This window comes from Cygnus atratus, chromosome 3 (assembly GCF_013377495.2).
Source record: "Cygnus atratus isolate AKBS03 ecotype Queensland, Australia chromosome 3, CAtr_DNAZoo_HiC_assembly, whole genome shotgun sequence".
In the NCBI taxonomy this organism is placed as follows: Eukaryota; Metazoa; Chordata; class Aves; order Anseriformes; family Anatidae; genus Cygnus; species Cygnus atratus.
This window is the reverse complement of record NC_066364.1, coordinates 24564049-24577275: the sequence shown is the minus strand read 5'-3', so window position 1 is coordinate 24577275 and position 13227 is coordinate 24564049. Positions and strand designations below refer to the sequence as shown.

The following is a 13227-nucleotide window of genomic DNA, read 5'->3' as shown; positions in this document are numbered from 1 at the left end:
GGTTTTGTGTGTGATTCTAAATGAGAATGATTAGCTGCAAAAATTTTCCTGCGGAGTTTGAAAATTGACATTCCCTGTTGTCTTTCAGAGATATATTGAAAACCATTTCTAGTTCTCTGCAAGTACTCAATAGTTTACTCAAGTTACTAAAATATACTTCACCCTTGAGCTTCTTCCTGCTCACTGCCTTTTACTTCCAATGCTATCAAAACCCATACACCTTCACAAATGTACATGACAGTGCTGTGCCTTTCTGGGGTTTGTGCATATCATGGTAAATTACACCCTTATAATCCTCGGCCCTCAATCTTATATTAAATCTGTTTAGCCAGGCAATTTTACTTCTGAATATTTTGTCCCCTGAAAACTAAAGCTGGGGCTTATCAGATGATCTTGGTAATTAGAAACGAAGCCCATAATGAAAGGACCATTACTGTCTCATTTGGATTTGCTATGTCAGATGATGAGTTAAAATTACAGTAAAATGGCTAATTTGCAGTGCATAAACATGATACCCAGAACCTAAATTTGATGCATTTTAAGTTTCTTTTGTTTACAGAAATAAAGCCTTTGCTAGAGGGATTGAGCTGGCTGTTGGCATAAACTCTCAATTTTCTTGATAGTTGTGAATCCCCTTAATCCCTTGCATTCTTTGTAAATGATTTTGCATTACACATCCACTTTCTTTCCACTAGATGAGCTGTTTACATGATTTGTTGTGTGGATATACTTTTTAATTTTTTTTTAAGTAAGTTATTTTGATTTTGATTCTTCAGAGCCAGGATGAACTTCGTAACTTCAACAAATCAAATTGGAATTTATTTAATATAGATTACAGGTCTTCCATGTAAGTCTTTAGAAATACTCAATAATTCTTGGTGTTTGGAAACTACTTTTAGCACCTAATCTACTAGTTTCTCTCATATGGGTGGAGGTGAATATTAAAATTGTCAGTACAGAAATCTTTTCCCACTAGAAGTCCAAATAAGTTGCAATTGTACAATAGCATGACTGTGCCTGCAGATCATAAGGTTGAGTGTATGTGATGAAAAAATTACAAAAATACAAATGTCTCTTAGCTTGAAATAGATTTAAGATATAGCTTCTATAGAAGTGTGCAAAAGCTTCAACACCATTCCAACCCCACTCATTTTCCCCATTCCAGTGTTTAACTGCTGTCCATCCACATTTCTAAATCCACCCAGGTTGTGGAATTCCACTGGTGATAGGAGCTGAAGCAGGGCTTGGAAGGATCACTGCAGAGCTGGTTATCCAGCAGATGAGTACGGGAATATATATACAACCTCTGAGTTGAAGGGATGAGACATAGGCTGCTTCCTCCTATAGACAGGCTATGGATACAGAGAATATCAGGGGACAAAGGAAGGATATGATGGGCTGGATTTTCCCATGGTGCTGTTATGAGTCCTTATGAGCCCAGACCTCTGTAGGAGAGCTACTCTATCTACTCTAATCTACTGTCTCACAACAGGTGGAAAGTCTCTCAAGATAGAGCAGACAGTTAAAATCCATGCAGTTATGGATCAAATGGAAAGTCCTTGGTAACAAGAATATGATCTGTAGCTTACTGTACAGTTTGGGAATGGAAAAGAGAGTAGCTTCTCTACCAGCTCCATTTTTGATCTTAGAGGCCTAACTTGCTTTTGACAGACTGTGCATTACCATCTTTATGTGGTAGGACATAAACAATATACGTGTGAACCCGTCTCTATAGTTTGGTGCGTGGATCTAGGTCCAGCCTGATGTGGAAGAGAAAGACAAGAAAGCTTCATGTAGTGACATAGAAGGTGTACAAGAAATGGCTTTATTTTAAAAGTACACCAAAGCAAATGGATACTCATGCATTGTAAATAAAAAGAAGATACAACTAAGTATCATCTGTGGGTGACTGTACCTTTACAGCACTCTGACAATAGGCAGTTGGGACTGACTGTTATACATACTGTATATATAAGACTTCCATTACATAATGTTTTTTATATTAGAACTTAAGGCTTTGCATGAAATAGACTCAACAGACATAATTCTGTGACTGCTGATCAGACTGCACATCATTCCTGCTGAGCTGGTTCTACCATCTGAAATCATGCATAAAATAGAATCCATTTTGATAATGTAGAACTTCATTTATGAATTAGAGAGAAGATAGTTTGACCTGGGTGAGAAAAACAAACTAAATCAAAGGCTTTGAGCAGCATAGGAAGCACAAAAATTATGAAATAAAAATGAGCATGCAAAAAGAAAAAAAAAAGGAAAGAAAGAAAAAAAGAAAATTCTGTGAATGGAAGCTTTAAATGAGGGAGAGAGGTTGGTATAGTAAGACGTGGTCACCACCCAAATGCATACGTGGGTAGGCAGGGAAAGAGTACAGAAATATATTGCAACAATGACCCATGTAAAGAAATATGTGGCTAGCTGCTTACCAAATCTATCAGTTTTATTCTGTAGATATTGAAAGACACCCATGGAATACTCATCTTGGTAAAACAAACAAACAAACAAACAAAAAACAACAACAAATGATCCCAAGGGGAATCTGAAGAACTTAAATTATCTGTAGCTGTGAAATACTGTTTTTAGTCTGCTTTTCTGATTTCATGTTGTTTGTAAATGATATGTAGAAGGAACCTGGAATCTCAAACAAACTGAAAGAAGTGGAGTGAGATTGATTGGATAGTTGTGCAAAAGTTTTTCTCAATGCAGTGTTGGTCATTTTAGTATATGCATCAAATGAAGCAGACCTCTGACTCTTGATGCTCAGTGATTACCAAACAACAAATGAGTTGTCTTTTCTGAATGTTCTAGATTACTTTTGATATGATGAATCACTAAAAGAGAAAAAAAAAGTAAAAAAAAAAGTAAAAAAAAAAGTAGTAATTTCAGAATGACTATTGTTTATTGTGAAATGCAGTTGCCACACAGGATAGCAGAGTAGTTTAGGAGAACTCAGAGAAAATAGCTTTGAGACAGAGGTCTTTCCACAAATATTAAAATTACATTAATAAGTTGTCATACGAGAGGTTGCTGTCAAATGTTTTAATGGCTTGAAGGTTGCCTTTAAATGACAGGATGTCATCTTCTTTGGAACAGGCCTCATGTGTTTTCTTCTTACATAATTTGTTTTAAGAGATTGTTCCTGTGGAAAATAAAATTGAATGAATATTCTATGACCCTCTTGGGATGCATGTGGATGTTTGTTTTCCTTTTTAACCAGGTCACACTGTTGTTGTTTCCTCAAGATCATTTTAAATCTTGATTTTTAGAAAATGCTATTTTATTTTCATGTTTGTTTTCTCCTGTCCAATGCAATTTCGTTTGTGAAGTATCATTCAGTATGCCTATTAGGACTAATATGAGAAGACAAACAGCAACATTATTATCCACACTAAGCACATTTAGAAATGTTCATTTTGCTTACTGCTTCTTTGAAGCAAGCCATTTCCTGAGCTGTAAGGCTGGCAGAGTCCACAGTTTTAGGTATTTATCAGTCACAGCACTCCCTCTTATGCCAATAGGCTGTTTCTTTGATCATTTGCTAGAATTTTCAAAATATCAAGGAAAACAGCCCAGAGGAATTTTGGTTGGATCACAACGCAGGCTTAAAAATATCTTAGCTCCTTGCTTGTTGATGGCACTTTACTTCAAGTAAGACATACAAAAACGCTTATGCTGGCAAAGACAGCCAGCTAAGATATACTTCAGTTTTACTTACAGTGAAATTAAGACCATATTTCTATAATTTTTCGTAATTTAATGTTATCAGGCAGATTTTCAGTACAGAAGCTGCAGAAGTGCAGGGGTGACACCAGAGGATCTAGGTTAAAAACACACAAAAAACAATCAAACAAAAAACTTTAATAGACATTTGTCAATGAGCAACATCATCTCTTAATTAACTGGCTTTTGCTAATTGTGCAAATGCTGTCTTTTCTACTGCTGCATTGCCATAAGTGTACTAAAGTACATACATACATAATGTACGTAAATATAATAACGTATAATGTGCTTTATTACCATCAATACTGGTGATAAGGAGTCATGCCTTAATAGGAGAGCTGTAGTGCAGACCAGCTCTGAAGGAACACATTCAAGGGTTGAAAAAAGACTATTGAAAAAATTCCAGTAGAAGTCAGAGCCTCTAGAGTTTTACATGTAATCTGAAAAATAAGCATCTGTCAAATCTATCTGTACAGAAACTCATTATCCCAAATTATCCTTCATTGCTAAAATGGAATGTATGACTATTATTGTCACTAATGTTAATAATTCCTGTATGTAGTGATTTTAACCATGTTCAAGCACAGTCACAAGAATATCCAGTACTAAACTCCTGGTGGGAATGTCATCCTACAGATTGGATTATATTAGAAATTATAGGTGCAAAATTCAGTATGAACTGTGGCTGTGATGTAATTATTTTTGACTGTCTAAATTATATAAATGGCTCTTACAAAGAATTTGTCTCCTGACTCCTTTCTTGAACTATTAGTGCTTTCTGCCAGTCGTACTACAGATAGACAACTTGTGTCCTGTACAGATGAAGACCAGGAAACTCATTCTTTCCATGCTGGTTTTAGAGTATCCGTCAAGATTTTCATAAATAATTCCTGTGTAAAGTTGCCCCCATCTCCATGGGTAATATTTGAGAAAGTAACTGGGGACTTTTACAATGCTGATTACTCAAAAGAGGTTATTTTCTATCATGTATATTTAAAATCCTCAGGCATGATGCTCCATTTGAATACATACCTTGTATAAAGTGCTGTTTACATTTTTTTCTCTGTTGTTTGTACTTCTTTTTAAAAGGAAGAAATGCTGATCAAAGTTGGAAACATCAGTAAAGTGAAGCTAGTTCAAGACATTGCACCGTCACTATAGCAATTACTATTCCTTCTCTCCACAAAAAAATAAAAATAAAATAATAATAATAATAATAAAAATCCTTTAATTCCAGGATTTGGCTTCTAACTTATCTTCAGGAACATTTTACAAACTACTCAGGAGTGAACTTAGTATTTTGGTTAAAGACTTGCAAACAAATATTGCTCTGTACAAACACTCATAAAGTGCAGATTATCTGGTATAATCTTCCTGAAGATTTTTTAAATGCATTTTACTGGCAAAGCTTGGGTTTTCATGACAGCCAATATGACAACATTCGATGGAGATTATTTTCACTGTTTCATTTATAGCATGATATTTTCCCAAATTTTAGCAATGCGTTTGGTATGTCATTTTAGTCTTTTTCTATAATACTATTATGTAAAATATTTCCTGTTGTGAGACAGCATTTCCTTCTTTTAGATACTTTTTTTTTTTTTTGTAATAGTAGCTAATATCAGTTTGGGCAAAAGATATTTTATATAGGCACTGAGCTGCCTGTTTCATTGTCATTTTTGCCCCCACAGGACTGGGTTTGAATGCAGAGAGTATTCCCAAATGCCACTACAAAATGATGGCTTTGCACTCTAAACATTTGTTTCTGAATCCAATTTAATTCCACATTGGGGCAAAAATTCAAAATTTGCTGCAGATGAAAGCTGGGTGTTTGTATCACAGTAGAATGAATATTTTTTCCTCTCAGTACAGTATAATCTAATTTTGCTCTTAAAGGTCGGTAAGATCCCTGATTGGAGAAGATAAAGATGCTTCCAGTCATTTTGTAAGGGTCACTTTCCCTTTTATACCTTCTTTTCCCCAGAGCAAAACAGAAGAATGCTGGTGTTCTTATAATGTTTGACTCTACACTGAGCATGAGACAGACAACAGAAAGTGATTTTATGTATAGAAAGATTTTTAGTGCAATGTTGAAAAAGAAAATCAGGCATATTGAAGTGTAAAGCTATATTTTAACAGATGAAGCAATTTCCAACCTCTGCAACTCCAGCCAGTTCCAGGAGATTGTCTAAAAGGCCTGGTGTGCCCCCACTGTCTGCAGATTTTCCTTAGCCCTAGAATGCAAAGACTTTTTGATAAATCTTCCTACGTTTGCATTATTTATATTTTACATTGTGTTCTACAAAGTCAGTTGTGCCAGTAAGACAACTCCAAGGAACTAGTGATAGAGAGGCGGACTTCCACGGGGCAGAGGATGGAGTGAGCTGGCAGGGATTATGCTTCAGGAAGTGTGATACCCCCAGCTGCACATGGAAAAATGCTCATGGCATCCTAGGGCTTATGATAACTCTTTATAAGTCTCCCCTGCAACAGATATGGCAGGTGTGAATAAAATTCAGGTGAGCTATAGTGAAAGAGTAGTCTCAAAAAATGTAAACAGGACACATAAAAATAGGTAACTGGAATAACACAAGATGTTGAGATAAATGCCAGAAGTCTAAAATGCAGACATAAAGGGAATCAGAAATTTTCTGAGTCAAGAATCAGTCAAGACAACATTCCAATATCATAGCAAAATTGATTTACAAATGTCAGAGGAAGAGAGACGAATGCAGAGAAAGGAAATCTAAAGTCAAGCAAGGTAAATAAGAATATCAGTAAGTCCCACATAATTTTTATTTTGCCTTTGATCTTCTATTGTTTGTACTTTGCTGCTAAACACAATGGCTTTGTGGGGTCCTTTTTAAGTGCAAATATAAACTTCTAGAAGCAAAAATCCTCCCCAAACTTCTGCAGGAATTCAAGCTTTACAAAGAAGAATTATAAGGGAGCCTGTTAAAAGGAGAAAAAAAAAAAAAAAAAAGCAGCTTGGCAGGGGCTGGGGGTGGTTACTAGTGAAATACAATGGTGTACTGTGCTGGGACCTGTGCTATTCAGTGTATTCATTTGTCTGGAAAAGAAGATACACGACAAGGTGACAGTTTTCCTAATAACTTCACATTTTTCTGCATATTAAATTTCAAAGCCAGCTGAAGAGAGTTAGGGAAGAGTCTCATGATACTGAGTGACTGGGTGATGAAGTGGGGGATGAAAACCGGCATTGATAAATGCAAAGTAATGCACCTGGAGAAAAAACAGCCTAACTATGTATACACAGTGATAGCTTCTAAATTAGCTGTTACCACTCAGAGGAGAAATTTTACTGTTATTATGGATAATTTTATGAAAACATCTCACAACGGCACAGTGTTCTGTACTAGGCAAATAAGCAAGTTCAGAATTATTAATAAACAAAACAGGAAATGTTATTATGTTGTATACATTTATGGTGTATCTAAACCCCGAATCCTCTGTGTGTGTGGTCCCGGTTCTTCTCAACTCTATCTTTTCAAGAAAGATAGAGTAAAACTAAGAAAAGGTTCAGAGGAGGGCCAGAGTCATATTCAAAGCTACTGAATGGATTAAAATTCTTCAGCTTTGAGATGACTGAGCAATAGAAAAGTGGTGGTGTTGGGGGGTGGGGGTGGGGGTGGGTGGGTGGGGTGGGGGGGGGAGAGGGCAACAAACAAACAACAAAACCCACAAACAAAATCATAAATGGCATTAAGAATAAGACTAAGGAACAATCAATTACACTTTTAGTAATACAAAAGTAGTCTGGAATATGTTGTCAGGCAATGGGTTGCAAGCAAGCTACTGAAAGATGCTTTCATGCTATTGTCACGTGATAGTCTTGATAGTCTTAATTCTGGAGGAATAAATGAATTAGCCTAATTCAGAAAGGAATAATTATTAAGCATAAAATGCAAACTCAATTGCTGACTCAGGACATCCCTTAAGGCTTCAAGAAACAGGGAGTATCTAGCATCATGCTTTATTTTCTTCCTTTTCCGTGTGTGTCCCTAGTGAATAGAATTACAGATTCACTCATACTGGAGGAGACCTCAAGAGATCTCCAGCCCAAGCTCCTGCTCAGAGCAGGGTCAGCTATGGCATCAGGCTAGGTTGCTCAGGGATTTGAAAAACCGCCAAAGATGAAGCCAGAATAACCTCTCTGGGTGACCTGCTTCACTGCTGGGCTGCTCACATGGTGAAAACATCTTTTCCTCATATTTGGTCAACAAATTTTTTTTCCTCATATTTGGTCAACATATTTTTCCTCATATTTGGTCAACAAAAACAAGAGACATTCATGTCTCTTGTTTTAATTTATGACCTTTTTCTCTCCTCCTCTTCACCACTGTGAAGAGCCTGACTCCATCTCCTTAACACCTTAACACTCCTTAACACCCTCCTTGCAGGCACTCTGTCTGCTGTTATGTCCATTTGAAGACACCTCTTCTCTTGACTGAACAAGCCCTGATCCCTCTCCTCAAAAGGCAAATGCTACAGCCACGACCATCTTGCTGATCCCTGGCTGAACTCATTTCAGTGTAGCAAAGTGTCGTTCTTGAACTCCTTGAACACTTTCACTAAGCGCAAAGGTCTGGGAAACACTGATGGAGGCTGAGGCAAAGATGCCATTTAGTACCTTTGTCAAAGGCCAATATTCTGGATGCCATCCTGTGCAACATCCTGTGACCATACTTGGCAAGGGGGTTGGACCAGATGATCTCCAGAGGTCCCTTCCAATCTCAGACATTCTGTGATTCTGTGATTCCCTGATGTCCTGGTTTCAGTTAGGACAGAGTTAATTTTCCTCCTAGTAGCTGGCAGGGTGCTTTGTTTTGGATTAGGATGAGAAGAGCGCTGATAACATGCTGATGTTTTAATTGTTGCAGAGCAGTGCTTACACCAAGCCAAGGACTTTTCAGCTTCTCGCTCTGTCCTGCTAGCGAGCAGGCTGGGGGTGCAGCAGGAGCTGGGAGGGGACAGACCCAGGACAGCTGACCCAAACTGGCCAAAGGGGTATTCCATACCATCTGACGTCATGCTGAACAATATATAGGGGTGGCTAGCCGGGGTGGAGGGGGGGCCGGCTGCTCGGGGATAGGCTGGGCATCGGTCAGCGGGTGGTGAGCAATTGCATTGTGCATCACTTATTTCCTACACATTATTTATTATTATTATTATTATTAATAATAATAATTTTCCTGTCTTAATAAACTGTCTTTATCTCAACTCACAGGCTTCACTTTCCTTTTCCCTTTCTCTCCCCCAACCCAGAGAGGGAGGGGGGAGGGTGAGTGAATGGCTGTGTGGTGCTTAGCTGCCGGCCAGGTTAAACCACAACACCTGACCAGGTTCATTTAGATATTCCACATGAGTTATTTAAAGATTATTTGTTTTCTTATTTATGAGAAGTGGTGCCCGATTTTTCATTTAGATTGACTCGTCTGTAGCACAGTCCCACCATGTTGCCACCTTCACTGACCTCTCCTCTGATCCTCACCCACAAACACATGCCCAGCCTGTTGTCCAAACCATATAAGAGTTCCACACATCTCAGATGCCATTTTACATAGAGGGATACTCCCCTTCTCATTTTCCCTGCCTATCTTTCCAAAGAGCTTGTATCTGTCTGTTGCAGCATAGCAGTCAGGAGAACTATCCCATCACATCTAAATTATTCCTGCAGTGTTATAGTTCTGTGACCATGTGCCTTCCTTCCCATTTCCCAAGCTGTATGCATTTGTGTGCATACACTTGAGGAGGGTGTATTTTCCCCCTGTTATATCATTCTCTTGATCCTATCACTCTGTACATTTTGCTTTCCAAGCAAATAATAATGTCACTGATTTACCCACTAAGACAGAATATGCACTAGAGGGACCCTTCATGTGTTCCAGAAAGTTAATTCCTGTATTTGCATGCTATTCACCCCAGCTAACTACTTCTTTCTATATTCTCTGAGATCATATCTCCTGCTCCAGGTCCCTTGTCCCCAGTTGGCCACAGTGCATGTGTACTCACATCAAAACCAATACTAAGGGTGAAAAGGATTCTTATCTATTTCATAAATTCCCATATAGGCCATACACAATCTAACACTTTTTTTAGTCCATAAAAACGTATGGTATGTTATATGAAAGGTTAATATTTAATCATAGATTCCCTTACATTTTATGGCCACAGTGAGTAAAACATCTATCTACAGGACTGTACAGAGAGTAAAACAGATTAAATATGTAATTACTATATTAAATAAAACAGCAATTCCCCTGAAATAATAATCTGTCTCTTGGTGAGGCTTGGGAGGAGATTGGGTTGTCTATAATGCATTCAAGCATAGATTAGCTGGCAGCTGGAATTACAGCTACCTCATACAGGAGTTGTACAGAAAAAATATATGGCAGTCTAGTGAAGGGAAATAGAAACATATGATCTTTTATGGCATTCACGGATAATTATTGAAAATATGCATCTTTTTTTTTTTTTTTTTTTTTTTTTCTTACTACACAGCCAATGCACCAAGTTCAAAATGTCATGGAAAAGAGAAGTCTCAGCAAAATAAATTTTATCTCTTTCTTCCTGATCTGTGAATACTACTAACAATGCACATTATATCTCAGGGTAGGTCTGTTGGTTCAAATCATTAGTCACAGTCTGACTTCTCACAGGAATAGGAAATCAAATTATGGTGAGTAATGAAAGAAACTCAGTATTGGTGCATAAGGTTCTATTCTGCAACCCAGAGAGCTCATTTTATATGATATTCTAAAGTGAGCTTAATGGTGGTGAAAGTTGCTGGACTGATGTTTTAGAAAAGAAATGGATTACAGGTGTTGCATGGGCAACCACCAGGCCATGTCACAGCTTTAGCTGCATCCAGGGATGACAGCTCCATTAGTGAAAAACAAGTTAGTCATGTACTCCTGCAATCTTTGTTTCCCATTTGGCAAAGTTATTTTTTGTCTTATGTGCTGTACTGGCAAGGAAGAACCTTTATGCAGTGCAAAGTCATGTCATCTCTACACTCCAGGAAGGTGATCTGGACCTTCTAACCCTTAGCCAGTTGTGTGAGGAGCAAGGAGCAGAGCAAAGGCTGGGATACCATGATTTAGTCTGATACTGTGTCACCTTGTAGGATATTACAGCCTCGAATAATGTTCCTTCTTATCACACTATTCAAGTGCTTTGGGCTCATCTCCTGCTACCTTACCCATCATGAACTAAAGCAGAAAAAAAAAAAAAAAAAGAGGCCTGCTAATAGAGACAGTAAGGTTAGTGGCAATGTTAGCATTAGCTTTGGTTACTAAAGTGAATATTTATGTCCCAAAGGAAAACCATGATCTCTTATAGCTCCATATACAGTCTTAACAATGTTATTGTTCATAATTGTATCTGTTGTTACAGTTACAGCATGTGCAGTCTTTAAAAAAAATGGCTAAGTGATGTTTGATTAGGCAAAGTGATGCATGCAGACATTTATTCCCTGCACTTCTGCTGGATATGTGAAGGGAACAGCATGGACTGAATTTTCACAGTTGCTTTCCTTTCTTTCCCCTTGCTTGGGGCAGAGGTGATGGTAACTCAGGGAACTTCACTGTAATTGAACCAGGGGGGATGATTGGACTTGAGGAATGTGCCTGCAAGAAAGGATGAAGTCTGAACATGAATGTGAACTGAAGCTTGCTGAGCCAGCTGGTGCTGCTGGACCTCCTGTCCATGGCTACAGATGAAGCTTGTCTTACTGCTCTCAGTGAAGTGCCAGTCTTTGGTCATCTGCTGTAATGAGTTCAGCTCCAGCTGTGTCCAGTACATTCAGACTACTGGCAGGAGATCTTGGCTCTGTGTGTGGGGAGCAGCAGGCACCAGAGCTCTGGCTGAGTCCTCAATATTGTCATCAGTGCAAGCCTTCTTCAGAAAAGGTTTAGATCTAGGCTTAGCCAGAGAGAAAAGCATATCCTAGCTAGCTCCCAAGGCATCCCCTTGCTCCAGGAGGAGTATCAGAAGGAAAGAATAGTGTTTAAATAAAAGAAGTCAGACTAAGAGCTTTGGAACTGTGGATAATAGGTTGGAGGGAAATAAATTGTACGACCAAAACTCAGTGAATCTAGGTGAGAATTTATGGTACTGTTTTGATTGATAAACTAGCCTAGACAGGTATACAAATTTGCTCATGGACTATGAAAATACTTTCATTTGTTATTTCTAAGGCATTCTGAATGTAGAACAGGTATGACATACCAAGATATCATGAAAACTTCTCTTAACGTCTCTTTCCTTTCAAAAAAAGATTTTTATTAGACAGGATCTAGAAATCTTGATACAGCAAACATAACATATGACAGTCATCATGGTAAAAGCACAAAGAGAAAATGCTGCAACTCTGAAACCACATTCTTAATCCTCCATACTCTTCTTGATGCTATTCCATGATGCGGCCATTGTACTCTGCTGTTTCGATATGCTCTGAATATGCAGCTTTTTTATATTGTTCAAGTTTATTGATTACTTTTTTGGAAAAGAATGCTGAGAATGATTAAGACCTTAATAATCCCATAGAGAGATTAAAAATATTAAGGAAGCAGATTTTTGTTCTGTGAGAAAATCTGGCCTTTCAGAATTTATGTCCGTTTCCCTGGACAAAAAGCCCAGTTTTTGAGGAATGGAAATTTTGGAATTTGATTCTGGAATACTGAAACAATGTTTTTTTGTTTGTTTGTTTTTGTTTTTGTTGTTGTTTTGTTTTTCTTCCCTAATAATTTTTCTAATAATTTCTAATTTTTTTTTCTAATTTTTTCTAATTTTTTTTTCTAATAATGCTAAAACATTTTCCTTCAATGTTGAAAAACTATTTCATGGTGTTTTATAAAAGGATATTATGAAATACAAGGTGTGTTGAATACAATACAAGATGAATATTATCATATGAAAGACAAAGCATGAAACTTGAAAGTGAGTGATTAATTTTAATTTTGCTCTGATATAATTATTTCTATTACATTTGAGTGAAGTTGATTAAATCCCGTGAGCTTTCCAGTCGCTTACATGGTACTCTCCCATGGAAATTGTTCTGTTTAAAGTTTTTGGCCAGCTCTAATCACCAAAAGTTACCTTTTTTCTTCATTACAATCTAGGGAAATTACCTTATTTTTCTTTTTCTCTTGACAGTCCTGAAACAGCTGGCAGCAAAAATGACAAAGGTACTGACAGAAAAGTTATTTTTTTCCTCCTCATTTTGATGTTATGGATCGATGTCCATTCCAGTAGCAGCCTCAAAACCATAGATCACCTAGCGCGTGACTTCCAAGTCAACAAGAGACATTTACAGGTTAGCAAATGTGTTCATTTCCCCCTTTGGCAATTCAACAGGGATTCTAGCCATCTGATTCAGAGAAGCACATATGGTAAATACTTAATGGAATATAAATCTTGAGAGCACACCTTGAAATTTAATGAGATTTTCAATGGGGCTCAGGTTCC

The 13227-nt window shown here is 37.6% G+C and overlaps 1 long non-coding RNA gene across 1 annotated transcript in view; it reads left to right on the top strand.

The window, feature by feature from the left end:
• The window catches only part of LOC118246211 (uncharacterized), a 74127-nt gene extending 61175 nt beyond the window's left edge, over positions 1–12952 (top strand). The window contains exon 3 of the long non-coding RNA XR_004778121.2: positions 12916–12952. This is a non-coding gene — a long non-coding RNA (uncharacterized LOC118246211). The remainder of the gene's footprint in view (positions 1–12915) is intronic.
• The last annotated feature ends 275 nt before the right edge of the window (positions 12953–13227 follow it).